The sequence below is a fragment of the Bufo gargarizans genome, chromosome 6, assembly GCF_014858855.1.
Source record: "Bufo gargarizans isolate SCDJY-AF-19 chromosome 6, ASM1485885v1, whole genome shotgun sequence".
Taxonomy (NCBI): domain Eukaryota; kingdom Metazoa; phylum Chordata; class Amphibia; order Anura; family Bufonidae; genus Bufo; species Bufo gargarizans.
Window position 1 is genome coordinate 350,557,689 of NC_058085.1, and position 17,041 is coordinate 350,574,729.

At 44.4% G+C, this 17,041-nt stretch overlaps 1 protein-coding gene across 1 annotated transcript in view; it reads right to left on the minus strand.

Moving 5' to 3' along the window:
- Positions 1 to 17,041, minus strand: part of LOC122942209 (alpha-2-macroglobulin-like protein 1) — a 288,592-nt gene that overhangs the window by 191,756 nt on the left and 79,795 nt on the right. The gene's annotated exons all lie outside the window — the stretch shown is intronic.

Below are 17,041 nucleotides of genomic sequence, written 5' to 3' on the forward strand. Positions count from 1 at the left end.
CTAAAGAACACAAGGAATGGACATTAGACCAGTGGCAATCTGTGCTTTGGTCTGATGAGTCCAAATTTGAGATCTTTGGTTCCAACCACCGTGTCTTTGTGCGACGCAGAAAAGGTGAACAGATGGACTCTACATGCCTGGTTCTCACTGTGAAGCATGGAGGAGGTGTGATGGTGTGGGGGTGCTTTGCTGGATGATACTGTTGGTGATTTATTCAAAATTGAAGGAATACTGAACCAGCATGGCTACCACAGCATCTTTCAGCGGCATGCTATCCCATCCGGTTTGCGTTTAGTTGGACCATCATTTATTTTTCAACAGGACAATGACCCCAAACACACCTCCAGGCTGTGTAAGGGCTATTTGACCATGAAGGAGAGTGATGGGGTGCTGCGCCAGATAACCTGGCCTCCACAGTCACCGGACCTGAACCCAATCGAGATGGTTTGGGGTGAGCTGAACCGCAGAGTGAAGGCAAAAGGGCCAACAAGTGCTAAGCATCTCTGGGAACTCCTTGAAGACTGTTGGAAGACCATTTCAAGTGACTACCTCTTAAAGCTCATCAAGAGAATGCCAAGAGTGTGCAAAGCTGTAATCAAAGCAAAAGGTGGCTACTTTGAAGAACCTAGAATATGACATATTTTCAGTTGTTTCACACTTTTTTGTTATGTATATAATTCCACATGTGTTAATTCATAGTTTTGATGCCTTCAGTGTGAATCTACAATTTTCATAGTCATGAAAATAAAGAAAACTCTTTGAATGAGGTGTGTCCAAACATTTAGTCTGTACTGTATATTTCCTTTTAATACACCATGTAAATGGTTATAGTACAATGTAACTTCACTTATAATATACCTGTATATTTTTTCCTTTTTTTTCCCTTCTTATTAATATACCCCTCAAAAAAGTAAAACAATGTAAAATCAACGCAGAACGGCTAATAGGATGTGCGTATCTTTCCTATTAATACACCCCGTAAATAGCTGTATCACACAGAACTTGTGAGTGTTCAGAAAATTAAAAGTCTCTAAATACGTTGCCTGTTTTCACTCACGCCGCAGGTCCCAAACGTGAAGTGGGTTCAATTCATACAGATCAGTCAAAGAGTAATGTAGGACTGCGCTGCTTTCTCTTCCCTTCAGGAAGCTGATCCTCCCTTGTTTGTTTCACAGGTGAATAATGGGCACAGGAAAAATGGTGATCCTCATATGATCCACAATACTTCTTGTGTAAAAGATGGTCGCACCAATAGAGAAGCACCATCAATCAATTCGCTATTTAAAAGGGTTTATTTATACTCATAAACATCCAAGAATTAAAAGCACATCATAGAAACACCCTCAGAAGTCAGCCCGACCCGGGTTTCGCTCACACTTCATCAGGGGTGAATATCCCACCCTCGTGTGGGTTGTCTTTTATTCCCACTACTCACCATATCCCTCCCCTTCAGTTAGTGACAGGTATTTCTATACACAAAATAGACAATCCGCTAAAATCATGATATTAATATAAAATCACTCCTCCGAAATATAAACCCTTCCCCTTGTAAAACACTATTCCTTTTTATTTGAAATTCTATCGCAATCATTCAATCCTTGCCTTGCATTCATTCACAAAATAAAACTCCATCCCAATTTTGGCCACCGGGGATCGCTATCCTTTTCTACCAACCCTCCCCCATCCATCCAGAAGAACCCTTATTGTTTCTTCTTTCTGCCACCAGAGATCTCCATTCTCATGTTTCCAGATATCCCACTTCCACTTGACTTCATTCAGACACCTCCCTGAACCACAGCGCACCGCATAGAGGCTTACTTTCTCCTGCATCTAAAAGCCACCAACAATCTAAATCACACCAAGCAGGATTTAAGATCAAACTCGATATTTAATCCGTGAGGCTGCAAGGCATCTAATTCATAGATCCATCCAACCTCCCGGCGATTGATTCTTGCTATTGGGTCTCCCACCCGTAAATGTGGTTTAACTCAATCCCAGTAAATTTCAAACCACGTGGATTTTTTTGATGGATTCTTTTAAAATGTGCACATACACTGTGCGTCTCAAGGCCCTTTTTAATATTACATATATGTTCTTGTATTCTTAATTTTAGTTTTCTAGTGGTTCTTCCCACATATTGGAGCCCACAAGGGCACTCCAATATGTACAGCACTCCTACACATTCACAGGAAATATCCCCTTTAATTTTAAAATCCAGGTTTTTCTTATTGGAGTGGACCATTTGCGTGTTACTCTGTTGGTCCTATTTTAACATGGGCTGCAAAAAACGCACCATGTGCATTTGTTATATCTTCCCCTCTTTGACCTAGGGATACAGCTTGATACAGGTTGATTGAGAATTTTGCCTCCTAAAACTGGATCATTTTTTAGCACTGACCAATTCTTTTTAATTTTTTATTTTTTTTTCAGAAAACAGCACTGGTGTTATATTGCGTAAGAAATGTGAACAGAAAGTTTTTTCTTTTCTCCCATTTTTTCTATCTTTATCACTGCCCTCAATACTTTTACTACACCTGTTAAGCTCATTCTCCGAGTAGCCCTTATCTAAGAACCTCTAGAGAATGACTCGGCTTTGTGTTTTGTAGTCCCCTTACTCCATGCAGTTTCTGTAGATTCTTTTAAACTGCCCTTTTGGTGTTTTCTTCAGCCACGGCCCATAATGACAGCTGCTCGTGGCAATATACCCATTCACATCTGTATCTTTAAAAAAGGTCTTAGTTTTAAAGGCATCACCTTCAATAAATATAGTTTAATCTAAAAAGTTTATGGACATATCACTAATTTCACTTGTGAATTTAAGGTTCCAGTTATTTACATTCAGATCCATAATAAAGTCCACCAATCTCTGTTGTTCCCCCTCCCAAATCACCAAGCAGTCATCAATATATCTTTTCCATACATATAGTGTTCCGCCTTAAGTTTTTTTTCAACAGAACGGGATAAATTATTTTTTCCCAAAGGGACATAAAAAGATTAGCGAAACTGGGGGAGAATTTCGCCCCTATCACCGTCCCAGTACGCTGCAGGTAATAAATGTCCCTAAACCAAAAATAATTGTGGCTTAAACAAAAATTTACACAGTCCGAAACAAACTGATCCTGCTTTTCTGACATACCAGGGTCATTTTAAAGTTCATTTGCTATTGCTTTCAGACCCAATTCCTTCGGAATAAAAGTGTACAATGGTGCCACATATATTGTCGCAAGCCACGTGTCCTTCTTACTGGGACCTATATTTCTAATTATCGCTATGACATTGCCTGTGTCTTTAAGGTAGGAAGGGATTTCGAGTAACATATTTTTGAAGAAAAAACTCAATGTATTCGGTCAGTCTACTCGTTGATGAATTAATACCGGAGACTATACGTGAATTTTCGGCAGGTTGTAAATAACCAGAGTTACCGAAAACTTGATAGTTAGATAGTCTAATTCTTATTAATTATCCCTACTTTAAAAATCCCCAGCTAAAGTTCATCTATTTTCTTTTTGTATTTCATAGTCAGATTTTTATTCAAGACTTCATATGTATCTTTATCTGATAGTGGTCTTTGGAGTTCTTCCTCATATTTACCGACATCCATTATTACCACCGGTGGGGTTCTGCCCTTTTGTCTCATGTACTGGTGGTTTTTCTACTATCTCATTCCGTCGATATTCAGGGGGGGCATTTTGTATGTTCCTTCTATCCCCATAGGATTGATTCCCAAAAAAAGGTCTGGGTCTGTAGTGATTATTACCATAATAATTCCTATATGGATACTGGTAGCCACTATGTGTATTTCCCCCTCTCCCTGTAAAATTTGGATGATGATAATTATTATACCGGGATTGATGTACCTGGCATGCTCCATACGTATGCCTCTGCTCTTTATTATCATATCTCCCTCCCTGTCTATAATATCCATTATTCCAGCTATTCCTAGCTCCTTGATATGGTTTGTGCTCCACCATATTTACATATTTATTTTTATCATTAGTATGACTCGATAGACCTGTGTCCTTCTCCTGTGTCTCTACCCTCAGTTGGATACATACTTCCTTACTTTTATTTTTCCATTTATACACCTTATAGGCCTCATAGTCCATGTATGAGAAAAGAGTTGAACGGCACATCTCTGTGTTGAAGGTGGTGCTCAGTGGTATATAAAGTTCATGCAATTGAAGAGAAAACCACAGCACTCTATTTGCTTTTTTGTTAAATGCTTATTTAAAGAGGACCTTTCACTCCTATACAAACTAAAAACTAACTCTATCTGTGGGCAGAGCGGCGCCCAGGGGTCCCCCTGCACTTACTAGTATGCCTGGGCGCCGCTCCGTTCGCCCGGTATAGGCTCCGGTGTCTCAGCTCCGTCTGTTGTATTGGACTGATTTTTTGTAGGAGGCGTGTCCCTTGCTGCAGTGCTGGCCAATCGCAGCGCACAGCTCATAGACTGGCTATGAGCTGTGCGCTGCGATTGGCCAGTGCTGCAGCAAAGGACACGCCTCCTACAAAAAATCAGTCCAGTACAACAGACGGAGCTGAGACACCGGAGCCTATACCGGGCGAACGGAGCGGCGCCCAGGCATACTAGTAAGTGCAGGGGGACCCCTGGGCGCCGCTCTGCCCACAGATAGAGTTAGTTTTTAGTTTGTATAGGAGTGAAAGGTCCTCTTTAATGGAAAGCTTTTTTTTTTTTTTTATCCATCCAGAGAAGAATAATTAGCCACTGGCCAACGTTTCGGTCAACAATAGACCTTGATAGGCTTGGTAAAAACATAGACAGATATGTTACAGAACGTAAAGTTATATATAGAGACAAAATACAGTAAGCGCAGTAAATCATTAATACATAGTATAGAATAGTTGACATCACATGATGTCTTGACATGTGGCAGCGAACAGGGGCGGATTAAGTGCATGATAGGCCCGGGGCTGCTTTATGAGCGCCACAGTGACATCTTCAGACAAAAAATAAATACCCCAAATTGGGTCCTAAACTGAAAAATTTGGTCGTCAAATTTAAAATACACATAATTGTAATAAAAAAGACATGGAGGAGAATACAGCACCACATACCTGTTACATCCAGTGACATGTCCTGTCATGTAGACCTTCTATTTCCTCTTCTCCTCCATTTGACCCAGACCACCATGGCAAATTCTTTTAGCGCATCTCGTCTCTACAGTTTGTAACACAGACATGTTAGATTTCTCAATTTTTCCATCAACCTCCTCATCCTGGTGTCCCCACAGTGTCATCCTGCCACCCCCAATACTGTGCCCATTGTGCTCCCCAATGCCCCAGGAACTATACTGCTGAAAAAATACTGACCCTGATAGATATAATTGGGGTAATTTATCAAACTGGTGTAAAGTAGAACTGGATTTCCAAAAGAGCTGTCAAATATGAAAGGTGGAATCTGATTGGCTGCTATGGGCAACTAAGCCAGTTCTGCATTACACCAGTTTGATAAATTACCCCAAATGTCCCTATAGTGTCCACAGCAGCTATAATGTCCCCTAGAGACCCCCAGTAATAATACCACCCTCTATTGTGCTCCAGGCAATAATCCCTGTATAGTGTCCCCAGAAATAATAGAATTGCCCCTATAGTGCCTCCCCAATAGCAACACCCCCATATAGTAATTTCCACCACACTGCCCCCACATAGTAATCCCCCCATAGTAATTTGCCCCCACAAAGTAATTTCCCCCAAACTGCCCCCATATAGTAGTTTGCCCCCACACAGTAATTTGCCCCATACTGCCCCCATATAGTAGTTAGCCCCCACACAGTAATTTGCCCCACACTGCCCCCACATAGTAATTTGGCCCACACTGCCACCACATAGTAATTTCCTCCACACTGCCCCCACATAGTAATTTCCTCCACACTGCCCCCACATAGTAATTTCCACCACACGGCCCCCACATAGTAATTTCCACCACACTGCCCCCACATAGTAATTTCCACCACACTGCCCCCACATAGTAATTTCCACCACACTGCCCCCACATAGTATTTTGCCCCCACATAGCAATTTTCCCACATAGCAATTACCCCACACTGTCCCCACATAGAAATTACCCCACACAAAAAAATTACCCCACACAAAAAATTACCCCACACTGTTCCCACATTGCAATTTCCTCCACACAATAGTTTTCCCCACATAGTAATTTGTCCCCACACTGCCCAATATAGTAATTTGTCCCCACATAGCAATTTCCCCACACTGCCCCCACATAGCAATTTTCCCCCACACTGCCCCATCTAGTAATTTGCCCCCACACTGCCCCATCTAGTAATTTGCCCCCACACTGCCCCATCTAGTAATTTGCCCCCACATAGTAGTCCCTCTCATAATAATTTGCCCCCACATAGTATTCCCTCTCATAATAATTTGCCCCCACACAATAGTTTTCCCCACACTGCCCCCACATAGTAATTTGCCCCCACATAGCAATTACCCCACACTGTCCCCACATAGAAATTACCCCACACTGTCTCCACATAGCAATTACCCCACACTGTCCCCATATAGCAATTTCCCCACACTGCCCCCACACAATAGTTTCCCCCACATAGTAATTTGCCCCCACATAGTCCCCACATAGCAATTACCCCCACACAATAGTTTCCCCCACACTACCCCCAGATAGAAATTTGCCCCCACATAGTAGTCCCTCCCATAATAATTTGCCCCCACACAGCAATTTGCCCCCACACAATAGTTTCCCCCACACTGCCCCATCTAGTAATTTGCCCCCACATAGTAGTCCCTCTCATAATAATTTGCCCCCACATAGTAATTTGCCCCCACATAGAATTCCCTCATAATAATTTGCCCCCACACTGCCCCATCTAGTAATTTGCCCCCACATAGTATTCCCTCCCATAATAATTTGGCCCCATACAGCCCCCACATTCCCCCCCATGTAATTGATTTATCTTCCCTAATAGGTCCTCCTGTGTCCCCCCCAAGTAGGCAAATGAAATAAAAAAAAAAAAATGAACAAAAAATGAAAAAATAAATACTCACCTATGTCCAGGGCCAGGCGCTCGCTCGCAGAGGAAGGCGGGCGGGATGAGTCAGGCGCGTCACAGTGCTGCGTCCCGGCACAGGGATGGCGTCATCACGCACGCCTGCGCCGGGATTTCACTACCGCATAGGCCATAGGCATCGGCGACGGGACAGGGAGCTATGCGCTCCCGTGCCCTGCCGCAGTATGTGGGCGTTCGGGTCAGCGTTGGGCCCCCCAGCGGTGCTGGGCCCGGGGCTGCCGACCCGAACGTCCCTATTGTAATCCGCCACTGGCAGCGAATTACATATAGTTACATAATGAATGGTCAATTTAGGGCATGGATAGGTACAGGACTGTGGAGAGGCATAACTATAAAGATTTGTGAGTATGAGTCTCTAAAGCGAGGTAACATGATAGATATCTGTGTAGAGACAAGTATGTCGGCAGATTGGTATCAAAGGAGAGATTCAAGTCGTTCCTATATAATTGCATATCTGCCAATTTAAAAAATCAAAAAAGGTTTCCAATAAATAAGCATTTAATGAAACAGCAACTAGAGTGCCGTTGTTTTCTCTTCAATTGCATGAACTTTATATACCACTGAGCACCATCTTCACCACCTTCACCACAGAGGTGTGCCGTTCAACTCTTTACTCATATTGGTCCTCACCTTTGAGTGAGAGCACCCTCCTGATGTCATCCACTACTTTCTCCTATGACACCACCGTGGCAGAGAATATTGTATCCCAGGTCACAGTACCAAGCGACTTCTTACACGTACCGCACAGTGAATACGGTACACGCAACTGAGAGTGTGAATCGAAGAAGCTAATCTCTGCTGAACTCCATTGTACAACTCTCACAGAGTACTATAAACACAAGAGGATCCCCAGGGGACTGAGAGTACACCTCCATCCGACCTTATTTTCCTCAAATACCGAAAACTGCAACAAATTCGAAACAATCCTAAATAAATGTTCATCAGACATTATTGTTCTTAGCATCGAGTTTCTACAGGAATCTAAAGAGAAACTTGCGACCATCGGAGCACAACTCTTATCAACCACCTCAACCACCGAATGGTCAAAACTAAACAAAAAAAACTGACAAAATACAAGAAGAACACAAGCGATACTAGAAAACACTAAACGCACCAGATTAATCTGCGATATGGAAGACTACCAATTGAACAGGGTGTATCGATGGCAATAGCAAGACACAGCCAAATACAGCCACACCTCCTACGGAGACTACGCATCCTCCTCCTGCGGTGATGGAGGATGTCCAGTCGCTACTCGGCCAGGACCACAGAATTAGGGAGCAGGTCACCTCCTATTGTGTCCCTAACGCTGCCCCTGTCTCCTGTCTGTATGAGCCGACCTTGGTGGTAGGAGGGCTCATACGCTGGAACCTTATAGTCCCTACAAGCCCTCAAGTCGGCCTTGAACTAGAGAACAGAGTAAGACAACCCACTCCTCCTAGGCACGGAGGAGCAGGAGTCTCACTGGCCAAGCAGCATGAAGATGGGGAACATAAACAGGACCATGGATAAGACAGGTGAACCAAACAGTTCCACACAAACCTGTTTCAGCCTTGCTGACTGGAACCCGTGCTCAGAAAACGCTGTCCACACAACATAAGAGAAACAGCACACACATACGAACACTCAGGAACCAGGACATCCATAGCCGCACTAAAAAGCAAAGACATAGGACATCAACAACACATCACGGTAATAGAACTTATGACGGGAAGGGTGGCCCTTACAAGAAGATGGAAATCACAGGAGGCTGCTACAGCAAAGCATGACTGAAGCAACCAACTGAGCCATGCCAAAGTGAGAGGCTTTATAGGCCTAAGAGGCCACACCCAACGGTCAGACACACCCAGTGACTCACACACACTGGGAAGGGAGTTAACCCTTCCAGCACCAGGGAAGGGAAACACCAACTTAAAGAGAAAGTGTCCAACACTAGAACACACTGTGGCTGTTGCCGCTGGCAATGACATGGGTGGCAACCGTGTCCTGGGAGTCAGCCCAAAGGCCGGGACACTGCCACCATATGTACACATCACCAAACGTTGCCACGGGCAACCACAGTGCAGGAAAGGTGTCAGTGCACACCACACAATACACAGAGTGCACACAGACAAACAACAGTGCATACATACACGCACACAAACTCCAAGGGAACCGCACACATACCTGTTGTCCACTGCAAAGGCACTTGAGGCAAACAACATCATGCCTCAAGCTGCGGTTGAAACAACAACCCAAACCACGGGCAACTGTATGCGGCTCCTAAGGAGTCACGGCCATAACCGTGGCCGTCACACCTCCTCGGGCAGCGAATGATCGACAACTCACCGCCAACAATGTTTTTTTCCCCAAGCACAAGTACAGACCACCGAGAAGAAGCAACACTCACGCCGAGGGAGGGGCAAGTTCCAGCAGCATATTGACTCGATCGCAGGTATGAATCTGGTTGTAAATATCTAATCACGAACTCTATCTCCAGCTGAACTAAACTTACTGTCCAAAGGCCTTTCCTTTTGTCCATACGGCACTTTACAGAGTTTTTCACTCAAACAGGAATTGAATAGATTCCACAGGTCTCTCAGATTAAAAGCCCATTTCTCACAACAACCGAAATCCATTTCACCTATTAGACCTTCCTCCACACCATCCATTCAATCACTAAGCCTAAAAAAAAAGTTACTTCATGCCCCCTAAGACTCACCATGGAGTCGAAGCTTTCATCAATTTTATTGACCGCGAGATCGATACAAATATATTAGTCCTAAAGAGAGGAATCCTACATACCCCACAAAACCTTAACAGTGAGGAACACATGGCCCTCAATGCTCTTAGTCAAGACAAATCCATAACTATCAAACCGGCCGATAAAGTCGGCGCAATAGTGGTAATTGACACCACAGCCTACATTCAGTAAATTGAAAGACAACTGTCCAACACATCTACTTATGAACAGGTCCAGTAAAATCCCACTTTTCAACTTAAAAAAGACAGCACCGCATTTTTGGATCAACACCTCCACATAGGGACCATTGATATGGCTACCTACACCTTATTATCCAATGAACAGTCCATCATACCAGTCTTTTACATTTTACCCAAAAATCACAAAAGCCTGATCTGTTCTACCTGGAACACCCATTGTTGCCTCCACTAATTTACTACTCTCACCACTATCCATCTTCCTTGAAAAAATATCAACTCCATTGATTAAAAAAAACACGTTCCTTTCTACTTGACACCTCCCACTTCCTATCATTTCAAGCCTACAGGATATTCCCCCTGTAAGTATACTTGTGAAATTGGATGTCAATAGATTATACACCTCTATCGCCTATGAAAAAGGGATCCAGGCCATCACAGCACTTCTACTAACCTCTGATTTAATCCCACTAGCCCAAAACTTCTGTGTACAATTTTTACGTTTTGTCTTGCAACATAATTATTTTATGTTTGAAGACAAGTTCTATGTCCAGAGGAGGGGTACCGCCATGGGCACAAATGTGGCGCCACCCTATGCCAATGCCTTCATGGCACAATTTGAGAACGACTGGATCTACCCCAACACTTTGTTCCAAAAACACGATATGAACCTGGTACAGATATATCGACTATATATTCTGTATCTGAAAGGGTGACAAAAACTCCTTCTCTGACTTTCCCCTCCACCTAAACAGGATCAACCAAGGCCTACAATTTACATCCCACACAGGTCAGTTCTCTATCAGCTTTTTAGGCACCCTGACTACTGATCTTCACAGAAAATCTACCGACCGCAATACCCTCCTCCACTACTCAAGCTGTCATCCACACGCTACAAAAAAATCATTGCCCAAATCTCAATTCCAAAGAGTCTCCAGAATAGTTCAAGACCCCGTCCTCTGCAAAGTCTGGTTGAAAGAAATGTCACAAAAATTCCAAGAACGTGGCTACCCAGTCTCTCTACTCAAGAGGGAACAATCCCTTCCTCCGCCTAGACCACCCACTAATACGACGCCCTCTCCTCGCCTTCCACTCATAGTTACATACCATCCCATAATACCTAAAGTCCAGTCCATAATATGGAAACATTGACCTAACCTCCAATAATCTTACCCGCATATCGTAGAATTCCAATCCTGTCAGGCTCTGCTATAAGAGACCGCAAAATCTCAAGGACAAACTTGTTCAGGCAGATATTGACCCCCTCAAACCTACTCTTAGAAGAACGACTTTAGCCTCACAAAAAACAGGTACTTATCCATGCCTAAACTGCACACAATGCAGCAACATCATTAACCCCTTCAACCCCGGGCCTGTTTTCACCTTCCTGCCCAGGCCATTATTTGCAAATCTGACATGTGTCACTTTATGTGGTAATAACTTTAAAACGCATTTACTTATACAGGCCATTCTGAGATAGTTTTCTCATCACATATCGTACTTCATGACAGTGGTAAAAATTAGTAAAAAAAATTAAAATTTTATTGAAATACTAAATTTACCCAAAATTTTGAAGAATTAGCAAATTTCCAGATTTCGATTTTTCAACTTTTATAATAGATAGTAATACCTCAAAAAATAGTAATTACTTTACATTCCCCATATGTCTACTTCATGTTTGGATCATTTTGAAAATTGCATTTTATTTTTTGTGGATGTTTTTAAGGACCGGGAATGGCAGGTTATTTTGTGAGTCTTACATAATAGAAACCACCCAAAAATGACCCCACTTTAGAAACTACACCCCTCAAGATATACAAAACTGATTTTACAAACGTTGTTAACCCTTTAGGTATTCCACAAGAATTAATGGAAAATTAATGGAGATGAAATTTCAGAATTTAACTTTTTGGGCAAATTTTACATTTTAGTCCATTTTTTTTCAGCAGCAAAGCAAGGGTTAACAGCCAAATAAAACTCTATATTTATTACCCTGATTCTGTGGTTTACAGAAACACCCCACATGTGATCGTAAACTGCTGTATGGGCACAGGGCAGGGCGCAGTAGGAAACTAGCACCATATGGTTTTTGGAAGGCAGACTAGCACCGTACTGGTTTTTAGATGCCATGTCCCATTTGAAGCTCCCCTGATGCACCCCTACACAGTAGAAACTCAAAAAAGTGACCACATTTTGGAAACTGCGGGATAAGGTGCCAGTTTTATTGGTACTATTTTGGGGTACATATGATTTTGAATTGCTCTATATTGCGTTTTTTGTGAGGCAAGGTAACCAAAAAAATGGATGTTTTGGCACCGTGTTTTTTTTAACAACATTCATCTGACAGGTTAGATCATGGGCTATTTTTATAGAGCAGGTTGCAATGACGCAATGATATCAAATGTGTCTACTTTCTATGATGTTTGTTTCAGTTTTACATAATAAACCATTTTTGAAAACAAAAATTTGGTTTTTGTATCTCTATTTTCTGAACGCCCTATTCTTTTAATTTTTCTGCCAATCGTCTTGTTCAGGGGCTCGTTTTTTGCAGGAAGAGTTGATGTTTTTATTGGTACCAATTACAGGTACATATGATTTTTTGATCATTCATTATTACACTTTATGGGGCAAGGTGACCAAAAAATTTGTTGTTTTGCTGCAGTTTTTATTTATTTATTTTTACAGCGTTTACCTGAGGGATTAGGTCATATGGCTTTTTTATAGAGCGGATCGTTACGGACGTGACAATCGCAGCATAGAAGGGGTTAATCCGCTGGCATCGGCTTTTACAGTTATGCTGGGCGGATACAGCAGGGGCCCAGCTACCCGGGACTGCAGGGCCCCTGCAGAGATCGTGCGCACACCGCTCCGATGCCCGCCCGATCACCATAACGTACTATTACATCAAATTGTGGAAACGCAGTGGTTCCCATGACGTAGTAGCACGTCATAGGTCGGAAAGGGGATAAAGTGAAAATAATCCCCCACCCACATTCGGGCAAAATCTACCATCCAAAAGACTTTTATACCTGCGCCTCCTCCTACGTAGTCTACCTTATCAGATGCCCATGCGGCCTAGCATACGTGGGAGAGACTACCCGAAGTGTGCATGACCATATTTCTAAGCATAAATCCGACATCCGCTGCAATAAAACTGAACTACCTATTCCACATAACTTTATCTCCACTAAACACCAAATCAGCCAACTCAAATTTAAAATTCTGGAACAGGTGGCCCCCGCAAGACGCGGAGGCAATAGGACTGCACATTTAAAACAATGGAAAACCTACTGGATATACAAACTCAACACACTTACACCACGAGGACTGAACAGAGACTTTGATTTTGTTTATTCTTGATTTTTGCTATTCATGATTAATTCTTGATTTTTGCTTATTCTTCATTTCCCCTATTGCTGTCATTACATATTTATTATGTGATACACGATTGGTCTTTGATATTCATGACTCCTGGTGTTCAAATTGGGCTTATTATACGGTTATTATATGGTTTACAAATCCGTCACACGACATCCAAGCACCGTGATAAGTGATACGAACCCCTGGGTCCACAATCTGTGTCTGCGGGTCACAGCACTGCCTCCTCTTCCTTTATATTACGTGCTGGCCAATCCCCTGTCAAAGACGCAGGCCCGGATACCTCTGCAATGCACCTGGACCTTTGCAAGTGCCATCAGCAACCACATCCACTTCAGTGTCCCAGCGCAGCGTCCAAATGTCCTTAACCCAGGCCTTTGAACTCAAGCGCAAATACTCAGCCACCCACCCACAGGCCATAGCACTAAATGCGTAGCTTTCCAAATTACTGGCACTGGAAATGTTGCCATTTAGGCTCTTAGACACTGAGGCCTTCCGCTGCCTGATGTCGGCGGCCATCCCGTGTTACGCAGTTCCCAGCCGCCACTATTTTTTAGGTGTGCCGTGCCCGCCTTACATCAACATGTGTCCAGTAACATCAGACGTGCCCTGACCAACGCAGTTTCTGGGAAGGTACACTTACCAGGAACACATGGACAAGTGCATTCAGCCAGGGACGCTACATTTCCCTGACGGCACACTGGATGAATGTTGTGTAGGCCGGGAGCAAGTTGTACCCTGGGATGGCACAGCTGCTACCGACGCCAAGGATTGTGAGCCCTACATCGGTCAGGGTTTCTGCCAGCAACTACGTTAGTGGCTCTAACCCCCACTTCTCCTCCTCTGCCTCCTCCTCCACTTCCACCTCTGAATTATCTGCGTGCAGCACCAGTCAGCACTAGAGTTGAGCGAACACCTGGATGTTCGGGTTCGAGAAGTTCGGCCGAACATCCCGGAAATGTTCGGGTTCGGGATCCGAACCCGATCCGAACTTCGTCCCGAACCCGAACCCCATTGAAGTCAATGGGGACCCGAACTTTTCGGCACTAAAACGGCTGTAAAACAGCCCAGGAAAGGGCTAGAGGGCTGCAAAAGGCAGCAACATGTAGGTAAATCCCCTGCAAACAAATGTGGATAGGGAAATTAATTAAAATAAAAATTAAATAAATAAAAATTAACCAAAATCAATTGGAGAGAGGTTCCATAGCAGAGAATCTGGCTTCCCGTCACCCACCACTGGAACAGTCCATTCTCAGATATTTAGGCCCCGGCACCCAGGCAGAGGAGAGAGGTCCCGTAACAGAGAATCTGTCTTCATGTCAGCAGAGAATTAGTCTGCATGTCATAGCAGAGAATGAGGCTTCACGTCAGCCACCACTGCAACAGTCCATTGGCATATATTTAGGCCTAGCACACAGGCAGAGGAGAGAGGTCCCGTAACAGAGAATCTGGCTTCATGTCAGCAGAGAATCAGTCTGCATGTCATAGCAGAGAATGAGGCTTCACGTCAGCCACCACTGCAACAGTCCATTGGCATATATTTAGGCCCAGCACACACACAGGCAGAGGAGAGAGGTCCCGTAACAGAGAATCTGGCTTCATGTCAGCAGAGAATCAGTCTGCATGTCATAGCAGAGAATGAGGCTTCACGTCAGCCACCACTGCAACAGTCCATTGGCATATATTTAGGCCCAGCACACACACAGGCAGAGGAGAGAGGTCCCGTAACAGAGAATCTGGCTTCATGTCAGCAGAGAATCAGTCTGCATGTCATAGCAGAGAATGAGGCTTCACGTCAGCCACCACTGCAACAGTCCATTGGCATATATTTAGGCCCAGCACACACACAGGCAGAGGAGAGAGGTCCCGTAACAGAGAATCTGGCTTCATGTCAGCAGAGAATCAGTCTGCATGTCATAGCAGAGAATGAGGCTTCACGTCAGCCACCACTGCAACAGTCCATTGGCATATATTTAGGCCCAGCACACACACAGGCAGAGGAGAGAGGTCCCGTAACAGAGAATCTGTCTTCATGTCAGCAGAGAATTAGTCTGCATGTCATAGCAGAGAATGAGGCTTCACGTCACCCACCACTGCAACAGTCCATTGGCATATATTTAGGCCTAGCACACAGGCAGAGCAGAGAGGTCCCGTAACAGACAATCTGGCTTCATGACAGCAGAGAATCAGTCTGCATGTCATAGCAGAGAATGAGGCTTCACGTCACCCACCACTGCAACAGTCCATTGGCATATATTTAGGCCTAGCACACAGGCAGAGCAGAGAGGTCCCGTAACAGACAATCTGGCTTCATGTCAGCAGAGAATCAGTCTGCATGTCATAGCAGAGAATGAGGCTTCACGTCACCCACCACTGCAACAGTCCATTGGCATATATTTAGGCCTAGCACACAGGCAGAGCAGAGAGGTCCCGTAACAGACAATCTGGCTTCATGACAGCAGAGAATCAGTCTGCATGTCATAGCAGAGAATGAGGCTTCACGTCACCCACCACTGCAACAGTCCATTGGCATATATTTAGGCCTAGCACACAGGCAGAGCAGAGAGGTCCCGTAACAGACAATCTGGCTTCATGTCAGCAGAGAATCAGTCTGCATGTCATAGCAGAGAATGAGGCTTCACGTCACCCACCACTGCAACAGTCCATTGGCATATATTTAGGCCTAGCACACAGGCAGAGCAGAGAGGTCCCGTAACAGACGATCTGGCTTCATGTCAGCAGAGAATCAGTCTGCATGTCATAGCAGAGAATCAGGCTTCACGTCAGCCACCACTGCAACAGTCCATTGTCATAAATTTAGGCCCAGCACCCAGGCAGAGGAGAGAGGTCCCGTAACAGACAATCTGGCTTCATGTCAGCAGAGAATTAGTCTGCATGTCATAGCAGAGAATCAGGCTTCATGTCAGCCACCACTGCAACAGTCCATTGGCATATATTTAGGCCTAGCACACAGGCAGAGGAGAGGTTCATTCAACTTTGGGTAGCATCGCAATATAATGGTAAAATGAAAATAAAAATAGGATTGAATGAGGAAGTGCCCTGGAGTCCAATAATATATGGTTATGGGGAGGTAGTTAATGTCTAATCTGGACAAGGGACGGACAGGTCCTGTGGGATCCATGCCTGGTTCATTTTTATGAACGTCAGCTTGTCCACATTGGCTGTAGACAGGCGGCTGCGTTTGTCTGTAATGACGCCCCCTGCCGTGCTGAATACACGTTCAGACAAAACGCTGGCTGCCGGGCAGGCCAGCACCTCCAAGGCATAAAAGGCTAGCTCTGGCCACGTGGACAATTTAGAGACCCAGAAGTTGAATGGGGCCGAACCATCAGTCAGTACGTGGAGGGGTGTGCACACGTACTGTTCCACCATGTTAGTGAAATGTTGCCTCCTGCTAACACGTTGCGTATCAGGTGGTGGTGCAGTTAGCTGTGGCGTGTTGACAAAAGTTTTCCACATCTCTGCCATGCTAACCCTGCCCTCAGAGGAGCTGGCCGTGACACAGCTGCCTTGGCGACCTCTTGCTCCTCCTCTGCCTTGGCCTTGGGCTTCCACTTGTTCCCCTGTGACATTTGGGAATGCTCTCAGTAGCGCGTCTACCAACGTGCGCTTGTACTCGCGCATCTTCCTATCACGCTCCAGTGCAGGAAGTAAGGTGG